The 15364-nt window shown below is 46.0% G+C and overlaps 1 long non-coding RNA gene across 1 annotated transcript in view; it reads left to right on the forward strand.

The window, feature by feature from the left end:
* Nucleotides 1–9083, forward strand: part of LOC141056731 (uncharacterized) — a 33232-nt gene extending 24149 nt beyond the window's left edge. Inside the window, exon 3 of the long non-coding RNA XR_012221913.1 lies at nucleotides 7354–9083. This is a non-coding gene — a long non-coding RNA (uncharacterized lncRNA). The remainder of the gene's footprint in view (nucleotides 1–7353) is intronic.
* Nucleotides 9084–15364: the final 6281 nt, after the last annotated feature.

The raw sequence follows: 15364 nt of genomic DNA on the forward strand, positions 1-15364 counted from the left end.
TCTGAGAAGCGTCCACCTCCACCTGAAACGGGAGTGAGACATCAGGTTGCCGCAAAACCGGAGCAGAAGTGAATCTTCGCTTCAGCTCCTGAAAGGAAGAAACAGCCTCCGGAGACCAATTCAGCACATCAGCACCCTTCCTAGTCAAATCCGTCAATGGCTTGGCAATACCAGAAAAATTAGCTATAAATTTCCGATAAAAATTAGCAAAACCCAAAAACTTCTGGATGGCCTTCAAAGAAGTGGGCTGAACCCAATCATAAATGGCCTGTACCTTGGCCGGGTCCATTTCAATAGTTGACGGAGACAAAATAAATCCCAAAAATGAAATCCTCTGTACCCCAAAAAGGCATTTCGATCCCTTGACATACAGGGAATTCTCCCTCAAAATCCGGAACACAGTCCGAACATGTTCCACATGAGAGTCCCAATTCTTGGAGAAGATCAAAATATCATCCAGATAGATAATCAAAAATTTATCCACAAAGTCCCAGAATATATCGTTCATGAAGCACTGGAAGACAGAAGGGGCATTAGTGAGCCCAAAAGCCATCACCAGGTACTCAAAATGTCCCTCCGGAGTATTAAACGCCGTCTTCCATTCATCCCCATGCTTAATGCGAATAAGATTATACGCCCCCTGAGGTCAAGCTTGGTAAACCAGCAAGCACCTTTAACTCTGGAGAATAGATCAGAAATCAGGGGTAACGGATACTGATATTTAACAGTAATTTTGTTGAGGGCACGATAGTCAATACAAGGCCTTAATGAACCATCCTTTTTAGCCACGAAAAAAAACCCAGCACCTAAGGGTGAAGAGGATGGACTAATATGACCCTTCTCCAATGCCTCCTTAATATAAGATCGCATAGCCTCGTGCTCGGGTACAGATAAATTGAAAAGCCGACCCTTGGGGAATTTACACCCCGGGTTCAGCTCAATTGCACAGTCATAACTCCTATGAGGAGGCAAAGACGCAGACTCATTCTCACTAAATACATCATAAAAGTCAGCCAAATAGTCAGGAACATCTGGGGAGAGGTGGAGAAAACAGGAGCATCACTAAGGGCACACCGACAACCCCAACTCACCACAGACAAAGATTTCCAATCCAGAACTGGATTATGGATTTGCAACCAGGGAAACCCCAGAACAATGGTATCATGCAAATTATGCAACACCAAAAATCTGCAATTTTCTTGATGGTCTGGGGCGACCCGCATTACCACCTGGGTCCAAAACTGAGGTTTATTCTTCGCCAAAGGAGTAGCATCAATACCCCTCAAAGGGATAGGCGTCCGCAGAGGTGTCATAGGAAATCCACAACGTTTAGCAAAATCCAAGTCCATCAGGTTCAGAGCTGCTCCTGAATCCACAAAAGCCTTGGCGGAAAATGTGGACAGGGAGCAGATCAGAGTAATTGCCAGAAGAAACTTAGGTTGAACACCACCCACAGAAAACGTGTGTGCACAACGTTTCTCTCGTTTAGGGCAGACAGAAATAATATGCGAGGCATCTCCACAAAAAAAACACAGCTTATTACGCCTTCTGAACTCCTGACATTGCGCCCTAGACAAAACTCTATCACATTGCATAGGCTCAGACATTTGTTCAACAGGTTGTAACATGTCTCGTGTAGTTTTGCGTTCACGTAAACGCCGATCCACCTGAATGGCTAATGACATAGAATCGTCAAGACCAGAGGGAACAGGAAATCCCACCATAGTATCTTTTACAGTTTCTGACAAACCCTTCCGAAAGAGGGTTGCCAAGGCACCATCATTCCAGGTAGTAAGGACCGCCCACTTTCGGAATTTTTGACAGTACAACTCTGCAGAATCCCGACCCTGGCTTAATGCCAACAGGGTCTTTTCAGCCTGATCAATAGCATTAGGTTCATCATACAACAACCCCAAGGCTTGAAAAAATGCGTTCACATTATTCAGAATAGGATCATCAGGTTTCAAAGAAAACGCCCAATCCTGGGGATCGCCGCGCGGCAAAGAGATGACAATTTTAACCTGCTGCGCGGAGTTCCCCGACGAGTTAGGCTTCAAGGCAAAAAATAATTTACAATTATTCTTGAAATTCAAGATTTTAGACCGATCCCCCAAAAATACATCAGGAGTAGGAATCTTTGGTTCAGCAGCATGTGAATGAGCAAGATAGGCGGAAATTGCCCGCACTTCAGCAACGAGCTGCTCCACACGATCAGACAATTGCTTCATCTCCATTGAGAGAAAAATTCCCCCTACGGCCTCAGAGACATAGAGGAAACAATATGCACACAAAAAAAAAAAAATTCTGACACTTTTCCTTTTTTTTTTTTTTTACAATTCTCTCCTGCTATTGAGTACCCTAGGATCTGCGGTATGGCTGGTGATTCTGTTATGATGAGTCACCGAAGGAGGAAAAAACAAAATGCCAGCTAAGTCCAGAAAAACCAGAGAGGTTGGCAGCTATCGGATTGCAGACCCCTGAACCTATCCACAACAACTAGCAGTAGCCGTGGGGGGTTACTACGGTGCCCTAGACCCCTCGATCACAGCCGGAGAACTATATAGCCTAAAGACAGAAAGGGGAAAAACTAAACTGCCCCAGAGCAGGCCCCAAAGCAATAGGCAGCCCCCAACATATAATGACAGTGAAGCAAGATGAAAACACTAACACAGATAGAAAGATAGGTTGAGCAAATGATGGGGCCCAAGCTAACTACATAGGACAGGATAGGAAAGCTGCTGTCTGCCATCCGCAAAAACCCTATCAAAATGAGCCAACCGACTGATAGGAAAAACAGGCCCTGAAGTCGCTAGGCTTCAAAAGACTATATCAGCACTCAGGTATATTCTGAAGACAGAGCAAAATATCAACAGATCAGAGACAAAAATGGAGTTCAGCTCACCCCCGGCCGGGGATGGCAGAACTCCAAAAAAACAAGGCAAAACAAAAACAAAACAGAAGAGTACAAAGAAGAGCAGAAAAACTTAGCTTTGAGATGCAGGAATCAGACTGGTCTCCAAGAATCCAGCAGGAAAATCACCAGCCAGGAAGAAGGGCGTCAGCAGCCTTATATCCAGTCCTCAATTCCAGCCACCCAGTCATCATCTAGCTGCCCAGGTGTTTGGTAATCAGCCTCACTACCTTGATTCACCAGAGGAGGGAGTTCATCAGACCTCAATGTTGAAGGGAAAAATGAACTCACAACAATGATGAGGGCATGCACAAGCATTTTAGTAGAGTGAGGGTTGAGGAAGTGACGGATTCTGGAAATATTTTTGAGCTGGAGGAGGCAGGAGGTGGAGAGAGCTTGGATGTGCAGTTTGAAGGACAGGGCAGAGTCAAGGGTTACTCCGAGGCAGCGGCCCTCCGGTACAGGGGAAAGTATGATGTCGTCAATTGTTATAGATGGGTCAGGTAAGGAGGATCCTGAAATGGGGGAATGTTATGAATGGGTCACCGAGGAGGACAACAAAAAGCTAAGTCCCAGAAAACCAGAGAGGTTGGTAACTATGCAGATTGCAGATCCCTGATCTTAACCACACAACTAGCAGTAGCAGTGGAGCGTGCCTACGATGAATCTAGACGCCTCGTCACCGCCAGAGGACTAAATAAGCCTAAAGCAAGAAAAGGGGAAAATTAACTGCCAAAGAGCAGTCCCCAAAGGAATAGACAGCTCCCACACATGTATTGACGGTGAAACAAGATGAAAAAACAAACACAGGCAGGAAAATAGGCTGAGCAAACGATGGGCCCAAACTAGCTAGAAAGGATAGGAAAAGGAACACACTGTCTGCAATCTGCCAAAAACCCTACCAAAATAATGTCCAACACTTCTGATAACAAAATTAACCCTGAAGTCACTAGACTTCTCCCACTATATCAGCACTCTGAAATATTCTGAGACAGAGCAAAAAGAGGCCAATCTAATAAGGGACTAAAAAGCAAATTGGCAAATACAGATAAATAAGAATTGAAATTCAGCACAGCTGGCTGAACACACAAAAAACTGAATAGACCAATAAAATCAAGTGTGAACATTAGCAAAAACACTTAGCTCGAGAAGACTGAAACAGAGCTGAAAACCAAGACCTGAAAAGCCAGAAGCAATCACCAGCACCAGACTAGGGTGTCGGCTGTCTTAAATCCAGTCTAAGATTCCTGAGGTCCAATTGTCATCCTCATTATCAGGTGGCAGACTTCTACTGATTAAATCAGCCTCATTACCTCCTGTTACCACCAGAAGGAGTCTGGAAGGAGAACTCACAACTGGTGGCCCAGAAAATGAACTCTAAACAGGGGAAAGATAATCAGTTCAGATTTGTCCACATTCAGTTTGAGGAAGCGGGAGGAGAAGAAGGAGGCTATGATTGATAGACACTTCAGGATTCTGCACAGCAGAAATGTGACGTCTGGGCCAGAGAGGTAGATCTGAGTGTCATCGGCATAAAGATGGTACTGGAATCCGTGGGACTTTATGAGTTTCCACAGGCCAATTATATAGATTGAGAAGAGTAGGGGTCCTGGAACAGAGCCTTGGGGGACTCCCAACAGAGAGAGGGTGGGATGAGGAGGTAGTGTGGGAGTGGGAGACGCTGAATGTGCGGTTGGAGAGGTTTGAGGAGATCTGTTGTGAGTTCATTTTCCTCTTCACCGTCGATGTCTGATGAACTCCCTCTTCTGGTGAAGGAAGGTAGTGAGGCTGATTACCAAACACCTGATCTGGTAGATGATGACTGGGTAACAGGAAATTCTGACTGGATATAAGGCAGCCGACGCCCTTCTGAGTCGCTGGTGATTTCTCTGCTGGATTCTTGGAGACCAGTCTGATTCCTGCTTCCCAAAGATCTATTGAACTTATTAGTTTTGTTTTGTTTACCTTGTTTTTTGGAGTTCAGCCATCCCCGGTCGGGGGTGTGCTGAGTTCCATTTTTGTCTTTGATCAGTTTGTCTCTTTGCTCTGTCTTCAGAATTTACCTGAGTGCTGATATAGTCTTTTGAAGTCCTAGCGACTTCAGGGCCTGTTTTTCGTATCAGACGGTTGGGACATTTTTTGGTAGGGTTTTTTACGGATTGCAGACAGCAGCTTTTATATCCTGTCCTTTTTAGTTAGCTTGGGCCCCATCGTTTGCTCAACCTATCTTTCTATCTGTGTTAGTGTTTTCATCTAGCTTCACCATCATTATATGTTGGGGGCTGCCTATTGCTTTGGGGTCTGCTCTGGGGCAGTTTAGATTTCCCCTTTCTTTCTTTAGGCATATTTAGTTCTCCGGCTGTGTTCGAGGGGTCTAGGGCATCGTAGGAACCCCCCATGGCTACTGTTAGTTGTTGTGGATAGGATCAGGGGTCTGCAATCCGATAGCTACCAACCTCTCCGGTTTTCTGGACTTAGCTTGTATTTTTGTTTTTTCCTCCTTCGGTGACTCATTCATAACAGAGATCCAGGATAGGGCAATTTCTTTGATGCCAAAGTAAGAGAGGATCTGTAGTAGGAGGCAGTGTTCAACTGTCGAAGGCAGAGGACAGGTCTAGAAGGAGGAGTACTGTCACGCTCCCCGCCTGTCATACTTACCAGCGCGGTCCCGCTGCTCCTCTGTGTGCCTCCCGGCGCGCTCCTGCTCAACGTCGCGTCCTCGCTCCAGACATCCGGGCTCCCCGTCGTCGGGCCTGCGCGCCTGCACCTGTCTTCCCTCTTGGTGCTCGGACCTCTGAGAGCAGTGACGTAGTGGCTCCACCCCCAACATGGCGGTGCCCACCGGCTATTTCAGCAAGGCATCTTGTCAGGTAAGACGCCTGATTATCTTATGCAGTGACGCTATCCCTGTGTTAGCGTTTCCGCCATCCTCAGGCCCCTGTATCCTCTGTGCGTTCCTTCTGTCCGTCTGCATTGCCTCCGGTAGCCCCTCTGCTCCGTGTCCTCCTCCTGCCTAGCCCTGTGTCTCAGCCTTGTCCTATCTGCCTCTCTGGTCCGTCATCCTGTGCTATCTGTCTGGTCGCTCTGTGTTTTGTCCGTACTGTGCTCATGTTCCTCTCTCGCCTGCAGCCACCCACCTCCGTCAGCCTCCAGTGCCTCCGGACCCGCTTGCCTCTATTTTTCCTTGGTTCCTGAAGTCCTCCGTACATCTGGGCTCCATATTTCCTCGCCACTGACTCTCTTATTTCTAGCCCTGGTTGCCCCTTTGGCTTCGGCTCTTGCGGTTCCATCCCTCGTGGGCCTGCCCCTAACGCTCCCTGTATAGGGGGTGGTTCCACCTGGGTCAGCTCGCCCTCGGGGGCTCTGGAGCCGTGACCCAGAGGGTCCACTTCCAGGTACCTCCGTTTTCCCACACCGTAACAGCATCATCAGGCCATGGATCCCGCTGGAGCCGCGGCTGCTCAGAAAGAGTTAGTGTTTTTACGGGAAAAATATTCAGGATTGAGAGTCCTCAGTAGTTGATACCTTTTAATGGCTAACTGAAAAGATGGTAACACATTGCAAGCTTTCGAGACTACTCAGGTCCCTTCATCAGGCTAGACTAATACAAAATCTGAAGTCACATATTTATGCACAATACAGCCTAGAAAAAATGCAATAGATAAGACAAGTGACGTGAAGCAGAACTATCAATATCCCATATTGATCCCTAGTTTCCAAAATGGGGTCACTTGTGGGGGGTTTCTACAGTTTAGGCACATCAGGGGCTCTCCAAACGTGACATGGCGTCCAATCTGAATTCCAGCCAATTTTGCATTGAAATAGTCAAACGGCGCTCCTTCCCTTCTAAGCTCTGCCATGTGCCGAAACAGTGGTTCCCCCCCCACAAATCAGGTATTGGCGTACTCAGGACAAATTGCACAATAACTTTTGCATCCAATTTCTCCTGTTACCCTTGGTACAATAAAAAAATTGGACCTGAAGTAATTTATTTGTGAAAAAAAGTTAAATGTTCATTTTTTTTTTAAACATTCGAAAAATTCCTGTGCAACACCTGAAGAGTTAATAAACTTCTTGAATGTGGTTTTGAGCACCTTGAGGGGTGCAGTTTTTAGAATGGTGTCACTTTTGGGTATTTTCTATCATATAGACTCCTCAAAGTAACTTCAAATTTGATGTTGCCCGTAAAAATAAAATGGTGCAATTCTTTGCTTTTATCCTCATCATCATATCAATAACTCAAAACTGAAAATAAAGATTAAACAACAACCACAAGACGGACTTAATCACCCAAGGTATCATTGTAATCAGTATAACGGCGCTGACTTGATACTGCCTGTAGGTTACTCAGCACAATCCTGCTGACAGGTTCCCTTTAAGTACCAAATTAATGCTAACTGAGCGATCTATTCATTAATTATGAATTTTCTTTTCTATTCCAGAAACATTTTATCTATACCAGTTTAGCATTTTGATTCTGTACTTCAAGACATTCCAGAAAGAAGATGTCAGTTATCAATATGGAGATGGCGTCTTTTGATGAGGCATGTTGGCCAATAATGTTGATATGGGAGAGAATTATTCACGCATATTCATCAGATATTTCCCCGCGGACCCTAGGATTACAAAAAGGGGATTATGGATTCCAAATATGGGCTTTTAATTCATTTAATGAATTATATTTTGTGGTCTGGGACACTTTTCGCTCATTCTGGAAAGTGAAAACACCATTCGGACCGGTTTTATATTTCATTGGACCTCTGTTTATTGATGAAACAAGTACAGGATTATATGTACCGCCATCATTTACTGTCATTGTATCAGATACTGATGTGTTAATGCCTGCCCTATACCCAGGAGTGGCTGAACAAATGTCAAATATGCTTCGTTTTGTTGTACATTCTACATAATTCCGTGATTACTGGTGATAAACACATTAAAAAAAGTAGAACAAATATTTTGTTATAAATTTACATTTTCCTAAATGGCCCAGCATTCTTGTTCCTTAAAGAGGTATTTCGTATTAGAAAACAATTGTTAATAGCATCACAAAAAGTTTGTCATTTATCACCTTCACGAAACATGACGAACAGTTACGTCATATGCCTTGTCCGTGACTTTGATGCTCGCAAGCCGAGCCCACATCTTTCTGGGCTGATGATGGCTGAATTATTCAGCCATCAATTGCCTCTAACAGCTGCACGTGGAGCAGAGCTCAGTGCTGTTGCACTGATATGTATAGTACAAATATGAAAAAAAATACAAATCAACCTCCATACCTTTTGCCCCATTAAAAATAAATCAATTAAAAAATTAAAAAATACATATACTTGGTATCGCTGCTTTCGTAAAAGTCCAAACTATTAAAATATAAAATAAATTAATTTGATCGGTAACCTACGTAATGAGACAAAAATAGTAACACTGAAATTATGTTTTTTTTGCCTGCCGCAACATTGCAATAGAATGCATTGAGAATTGATCAAAACTTTGTATCTACCCCAAAATGGTATCAGTATAAAGGTCATCTCAGGGGCAAAAATAAGCCCTCACAGCTCCATACACTCAAAATTAAAAATGTTACGGGATCTCGTAAAAAGGCAACAAAAGAAAGAATTTATTTTTTTTGTTTTTTTTTTACAAATCTACCGTATTCAAAATTACAACTCATCTCGCAAAAAAACAAGGCCTCATACGGTTATGTGGATGTAAATTAAGAAAGCTGTGGCTCTTGGAAAAAGAGGAGGAAAAAATAAAATAATGGAAAATTAATTGGTCATGATGGGGCTAAACACTGTTAAAAAATGCACTTAAGTCAATTACATATATAGTATGGTGTCACCTTTCATTTAGCCCCTTCCTGCTGCTAACATTTTTCGATCTTATATTTTCATTTTTTCCTTTCCTTTTTTCCAAGTGACTTAATTTTTTTTCATCTATATAGCCATTCGAGGGTTTGTTTATTGCAGGACGAAAAGTAGTTTGGGATGACACTATTCATTTTACCATACAGTACGGGTAAAAAAAAAAAAGAGCGCATTAAACTACCAAAGAAAATTCAATTCCCCCTTTGTTTTTGAGATTTTCTTTTTACTGTGTTCATTATAGGGCAGAAATGACCTGGCAATATGATTCTCCAGATCAGTGTGATTACGATGATACCAAACTAAGTTTTCATTAAAGTTTTCCATCAGTGCAGTTGTGTGAGGGCTAGTTTTTCTTTCACGGAAACTTGATGTTTTTATTGATACCATTTTGGGGAGCATACAATATTTTGATTTTTATCTAATTTTTCTGTAAGTGGGGTTGGGTAAGGATGGCTGAAACTGAATAGTAGCAATTTTGGAAAATTTTCTGTTATTTTTCTAATATTTATAAATTTAAAGGGGTGATGTCAACTTATTGGCACCCCATGATCTGGTTGTGAGGGGTAGATAGGTTCCCCAAATGGCGTGAAACTTACCACCTTAAATGCTGCCGTCACAGGTTCACAGCGGCATTTAACTGGTTAACAGCTCTGTTACGATTGCTGCTGTTTAAAATTAAGCAAAAAAATTTGCAGATTGCTACTCCAGTGGACAAGTTGGCAGTCTCTGGACGCTGGACAAGAGCCCTGGGAACCTTGTTGTACCTGCTAGCATGCCTATCTACTCTTCTAATTAGCAGGTCTGGGTCAAAGTAATTGGTGGCATGTCTTATTTACGAAGTTAAATTGGTCTTACTAATCAGAAGAGGTATTGGGGATGGCAGGAGATAGGTAGAGATTCACAGTGTACTGGTGCGGTAGTCATGGACTACAGACATGGCTGATGGACGGGGTCCTGCAAATCTTTTTGCTCAACTCTAGAGATGAGCGACTTTGCCTTTTTTCGGGTCGAGTCGGGTTTCATGAAACCCGACTTTCTTAAAAGTCAGGTCGAACGAAATCGGCTGACTATAGGGAAAAGTCGGGGTCTGACTGAAACCCGAAACCCAATACAAGTCAATGGGGAAGCAAAGTTGGCAGGGAGTGGAGGACAGTAAACACACCTACAGTGCCCATTTCAATGCCATCGACATCAATTCTTATTACTTAAGCTTGTCAACCTTAATTTACTTTATAATAATAGTTCCGCATTGAAAACTGGGGGTTATTTGGCTAAAGTTGTGGGGGGTAGGGCTGGTGCCAGGTTTTCGTATGCCCTGGGCCAAAGAGTGTCAGTGCACCCTTTTAACACATGCCACAATTCATAATGCTCTGATACGGCACAGAAATATAGGTATAGTACAATGACAAATACTTCACTGCTTACATGACATGACTGATATTATCTATTTTAAATTCATCAATAGCTCAAAAAACGGACAGTATAGTACTCCATACAGTATTATGGCCACCACCTAGTGCGCCATTAAGAATAATGAGCCCCATATATGTAAAAACCCTGCTGGCATCACTGCATGGCCTCCCATTCCTCGCACATCAACTTACTCACTGCTCCGGGTCATGCTGTGAATTCTGTCTATTGCCAGCCCTGTGCTCTGTGCCTCTGCTCTTCTGTAAGTTTCCTGGCTATGTGTGTATAGGGGAGCGGCGCCAGAACTCTCTGGTTCTTATGCAGTCAGGGTGCACTTGTCTAATCTATCCCTGACCAATCACCTAGAGCCCTTGACTATTTAGTTCCACCACACCCACTGAAACATTGCCTGTGCAATGTCTATACTCAGTTAGTGTCTTGCTGCTGAGGAAGCCAGGCCCTGTTCTGTGTATCTCCTTCTCTGTAGGAATACTCTTAGCCTTGCTTTGTGTTCTTTGTCTGCCTGCCAGGAGGCTGAATATCCTGGCCCTTGAGTCTTGGTCCCAGTACCTTGTCTGTACTCTGTCCTCCCTTAGTCTACCTTTCTCCTTGTCTGTGGCTTCCTTCCCTGCTGTGTCTATCCTTGTGTCCTCCCTGTCTGTGCATCTGCACCCTTGCATCTCTGTCTGTGCATCTGCACCCTTGCAGCTCTGTCTATGCATCTGCACCCTTGCAGCTCTGTCTGTGCATCTGCAGCCTTGCAGCTCTGTTAGTGCATCTGCTCTATTGCAGCTCTGTCTGTGCATCTGCTCTCTTGCAGCTCTGCCTGCTCGGCTCCCTTTCCGCTCTGCCTGCTCGGCTCCCTAGCCACTCTGCCTGCACGGCTCTCTAGCCGCTCTGCCTGCACGGCTCCCTAGCCGCCCTGTCTGCTCGGCTCCCTAGCCGCTCTGCTGCTCTGCTCCCTAGCCGCTCTGCCTGCCCGGCTCCCTTGCAGCCCAGCCTACTCTGCACTCCTGCGGCTCCGCCTACTCCCCACTCCTGCCTATATCCGTACCTGCACCTCCTGTGTGAACTGGTCCAAATCCTGTTCCAACATACACCACTCCCTCCTGCCTACACCTGCACCTGCTGTGTGAACAGGTCCCTACCTGTCCTTTCTTACACCGTGCCCACCTGTCCTGTGTCTCCAAGCCGTGCCCGCCTGTCCTGTGTCTCCAAGCCGTGCCCGCCTGTCCTGTGTCTCCAAGCCGTGCCCACCTGTCCTGTGTCTCCAAGCCGTGCCCGCCTGCCAGTGTACCAAGCCGTGCCTGCTTGCCCTGTGTCTCAGCCGTGTCCACTTGCCCTGTGTCTCAGCCTGCTAGTCACTTGCACCTGTCCAGGTGTCCTGTTCCCGAGTGGGATCAGCAGCCACAGCCAGACACCACCCTGGAGTGGCACACGGCAGGTACCTGCCACACAAGCCTGACCTCACCATCAGAGGCTCCAGTGAAGACCGAGGTAGCTGCCGTAGTTACGCCCCTTCCAGGGTAGTCTGGTTTGTGGCACAGTGGGGCCACAACCCCCCGGTTCGCGCCACTCAGCCAAGGCGCGAGCGTGACAATATATTTCTCCATACAGAATAATTGGTCCCATATAATGTACCATACAGTATATGATGAGCTCCACATAATGCTACAGTATATGTTGGTCCCCATAGATGATGCTCCACTGTCTTATGGGCCCAAATAATGATACATATATAATGGGCCCCATTTGTAATGCTCCAGTGTATAATGGGCCCCGTAAATGCTACTTCAGTGTCTTATGTCCCCCATTTGGAATGCTCCAGTATATGTTGGTCCCCATGAACGATGCTCCAGTGTGTTATGGGCCCAAATAATGCTCCATATATAATGGGCCCAATTTGTAATGCTCCAGTGTATAATGGGCCCCGTAAATGCTGCTCCAGTGTCTGATGTCCCCCATTTGGAATGCTCCAGTATATGTTTGTCCCCATGGACGATGCTCCAGTGTGTTATGGGCCCAAATAATAATCCATATATAATGGGCCCCATTTGTAGTGCTCCAGTGTATAATGTTCCCCGTAAATGCTGCTCCAGTGTCTGATGTCCCCCATTTGGAATGCTCCAGTATATGTTGGTCCCCATGGACGATGCTCCAGTGTTTTATGGGCCCAAATAATGCTCCATAGAGTCCATATATAATGGGCCCCATTTCTAATGCTCCAGTGTGTATTGGGCCCCGTAAATGCTGCTCCAGTGTCTGATGTCCTCCATTTGGAATGCTCCAGTATATGTTGGTCCCCATGGATGATGCTCCAGTGTGTTATGGGCCCAAATAATGCTCCATATATAATGGGCCCCATTTGTAGTGCTCCAGTGTATAATGGGCCCCGTAAATGCTGCTCCAGTGTCCGATGTCCCCCATTTGGAATGCTCCAATATATGTTGGTCCCCATGGACGATGCTCCAGTGTTTTATGGGCCCAAATAATGCTCCATAGAGTCCATATATAATGGGCCCAATTTGTAATGCTCCAGTGTATAATGAGCCCCGTAAATGCTGCTCCAGTGTCTGATGTCCCCCATTTGGAATGCTCCAGTATATATTGGTCCCCATGGACGATGCTCCAGTGTGTTATGGGCCCAAATAATGCTCCATATATAATGGGCCCCATTTGTAGTGCTCCAGTGTATAATGGGCCCCGTAAATGCTGCTCCAGTGTCTGATGTCCCTCATTTGGAATGCTCCAGTATAGGTTGGTCCCCATTGATGATGCTCCAGTGTGTTATGGGCCCAAATAATGCTCCATATATAATGGGCCCCATTTCTAATGCTCCAGTGTATGATGGGCCCCCTATATCATTCTCCAGTGTATATTGCTCCTCAAAAAATGCTCCCAACATTTAAAAAAATTAAATACCTCTCCTTGCTGGGCACTGCTGTACTCTGGACTCCTCAGCATTGCCATCTTCAAGCTCCCTGCACTTGTACTGTTTCGGTAGAGGGCATCCAGATGTGATGTAAACGCGCTCTCTAACCTGAATGTCACTGTCAGGAAACGCGGCAGACATCACGGTGGTGGAGCAGGGAGAGATGAGTATTGCAAGTGCTGTGGCCCTGAGCAAGCATGGGGGGGGCCCACTTGTGGGCGACAGCACTGGCACAGGGCCCCTCATATTACGACGGTATGTCTGACGGTGAGTGGGCCCTCCCACCGGCAGAGACACTTTTGCGTGCTATGAGGGGCCCTGTGCCACTGCCGTCGCCCACAAGTAGGACCCCCCCACCTGCTCAGGGAACTGACACTTATATCTGCACCTTCCTCTGTGTCACCGAGTAAGATGGTATAGTATGCAGGAAGGGGCACCTGAGTTTCATCTGTGTCACATTCTGGCTCTATAGAGTGTGAGAGGAATGTAGTGCTGTGGGTGAATGTACCAGCGGAATCATCTAGCAGTGGCTGTGCATCAGTGCACTCCATCTCCGATTCATGTTGGACTGGGGAATTCAGGATTTCACTTGATAAAACAGGCATGTCATGTGAAAAGAGCTCCATTACATAATCTGAATTGTGGGCTGCCGCATCCTGCACTTTGGGTGGGGGTGAAGAAGTCAAGGAAAGGGGTGGTTCCTGACCAGAAGCCTGCACTGACGACTCAGTGCTTGCATTTTTGTAATCTTCAGAAGAGGAGGCGATAGAGCTGGAGGCTGTGTCGGCAATGTAAGGCAAAACCAGTTCCTGATGCTCCGGCTTTAAAAGCAGTTTACCTACTCCCATAAAAGGGAGCCTTAAAGGCCTTCTTGTGCCAGACGATGATGCAGGCTCAACACCTCCTGCCTTTAGCTGCTAATGTGCTTTTGGCACTACCAGCAGATGCACCACAACCATCAGTACCAGCTGGCCCCCCACACCCACGTCTGCGGCCTCTTCCACCATACTTAATAATTTTTGTGAAAATGGACTCAAAATACAAGCAGATATATGGTACTGTATCACAAGTGGACAGCTCTATACAGTCTAGGGATAATTGTAAATCTCTGTATATATTTCATGAGTCAGACACAGATGGTCACAGGCTCAGTATGGATTAGACAATAAACATTTGCAAGAGGGTACAGTATCACTAGATACAAGATATATATAGTATAGTTTAAACATACTGATTATCCGTATACATTTCAGGAGGCAAACACAGACACTCTCAGGCCCAGTATGGATCAGACAACAATCTAAAAAGTTGATAAAGGGTACTATAGCGCCCCTGAGGGTACGGTCGCCACAGAGGTACTGCACCTCATCCAAAGGTGTGATATCCCACCCTCAGGTAAGGAAGGATCACCATTCAGGACTCCTAACCCTGCACTCAACACACACACTAGTTAGTCAGGGCATCTGGGTGTACCTGGCGGTAGGATGGCCTCATCCCAGACTGACTAGGAAAGGGTGTTGGGGGTTAGTGTGGAAGGTAGGTACCATGGGAGGAGCTTAGGTAGTGGAGTGATTGTAGCCATCCAATGAGAGAGAGCAAGGTGACAGTTGGTGTGTGTAGCTAGTCTGAGGTAAATGGATCTTTCTAGAGAGTTGTCAGTCGGTGATAGGACAGATTAAGAGCAGAATTGCTGTGAGAGGGCTGAGGGTGTTGGGCGTCGGGTTCCTGCAGCGGCTCATCAGGAATCCAGAGCCACACATTCTGCAGTCTCCCATTATCTATCGACCGCAGAGGACTTTGCTCAGCAGTCCTGGCATCCCAGACGCTCTGCCCAGACCTGCTGTTTGGGTCTGGCTGTTGCTGCCACCTTTGGGTCAGCAATACCAATGCAGGCTGCTCAGCAGCAAATCGCTCCAGAGGCTAAGTCCTTCTGTCGCTCCACTGAGCATGCTCATGAGACGATCTCCCATTGGAGATCGGGAGTCACATGTCCAGGTCCTTCTCCAGATCTGATTGGTCCATCTCAGGGATCTGGAAGCTTCCGGCAGGTCCTGGCTATAAAAGGTTTGCATGGCCGCTTGGCCTTGCGCTAGTATAGTCTCTAGTTGCTAACTGTGTGAATGATGCTAGATGCATGAATCTGCGAATGACTCACTAAGATCCACTCTCTCTGATATTACGAATGTGTATAGGGACTTGGCTATAGAGTCAGCGCCAGCCAGTGGCAAGCTACAAGCCACTACA

The sequence above is a fragment of the Dendrobates tinctorius genome, unplaced genomic scaffold (genome assembly GCF_039654945.1).
Source record: "Dendrobates tinctorius isolate UK_male_01 unplaced genomic scaffold, ASM3965494v1 ptg000199l, whole genome shotgun sequence".
Taxonomy (NCBI): Eukaryota; Metazoa; Chordata; class Amphibia; order Anura; family Dendrobatidae; genus Dendrobates; species Dendrobates tinctorius.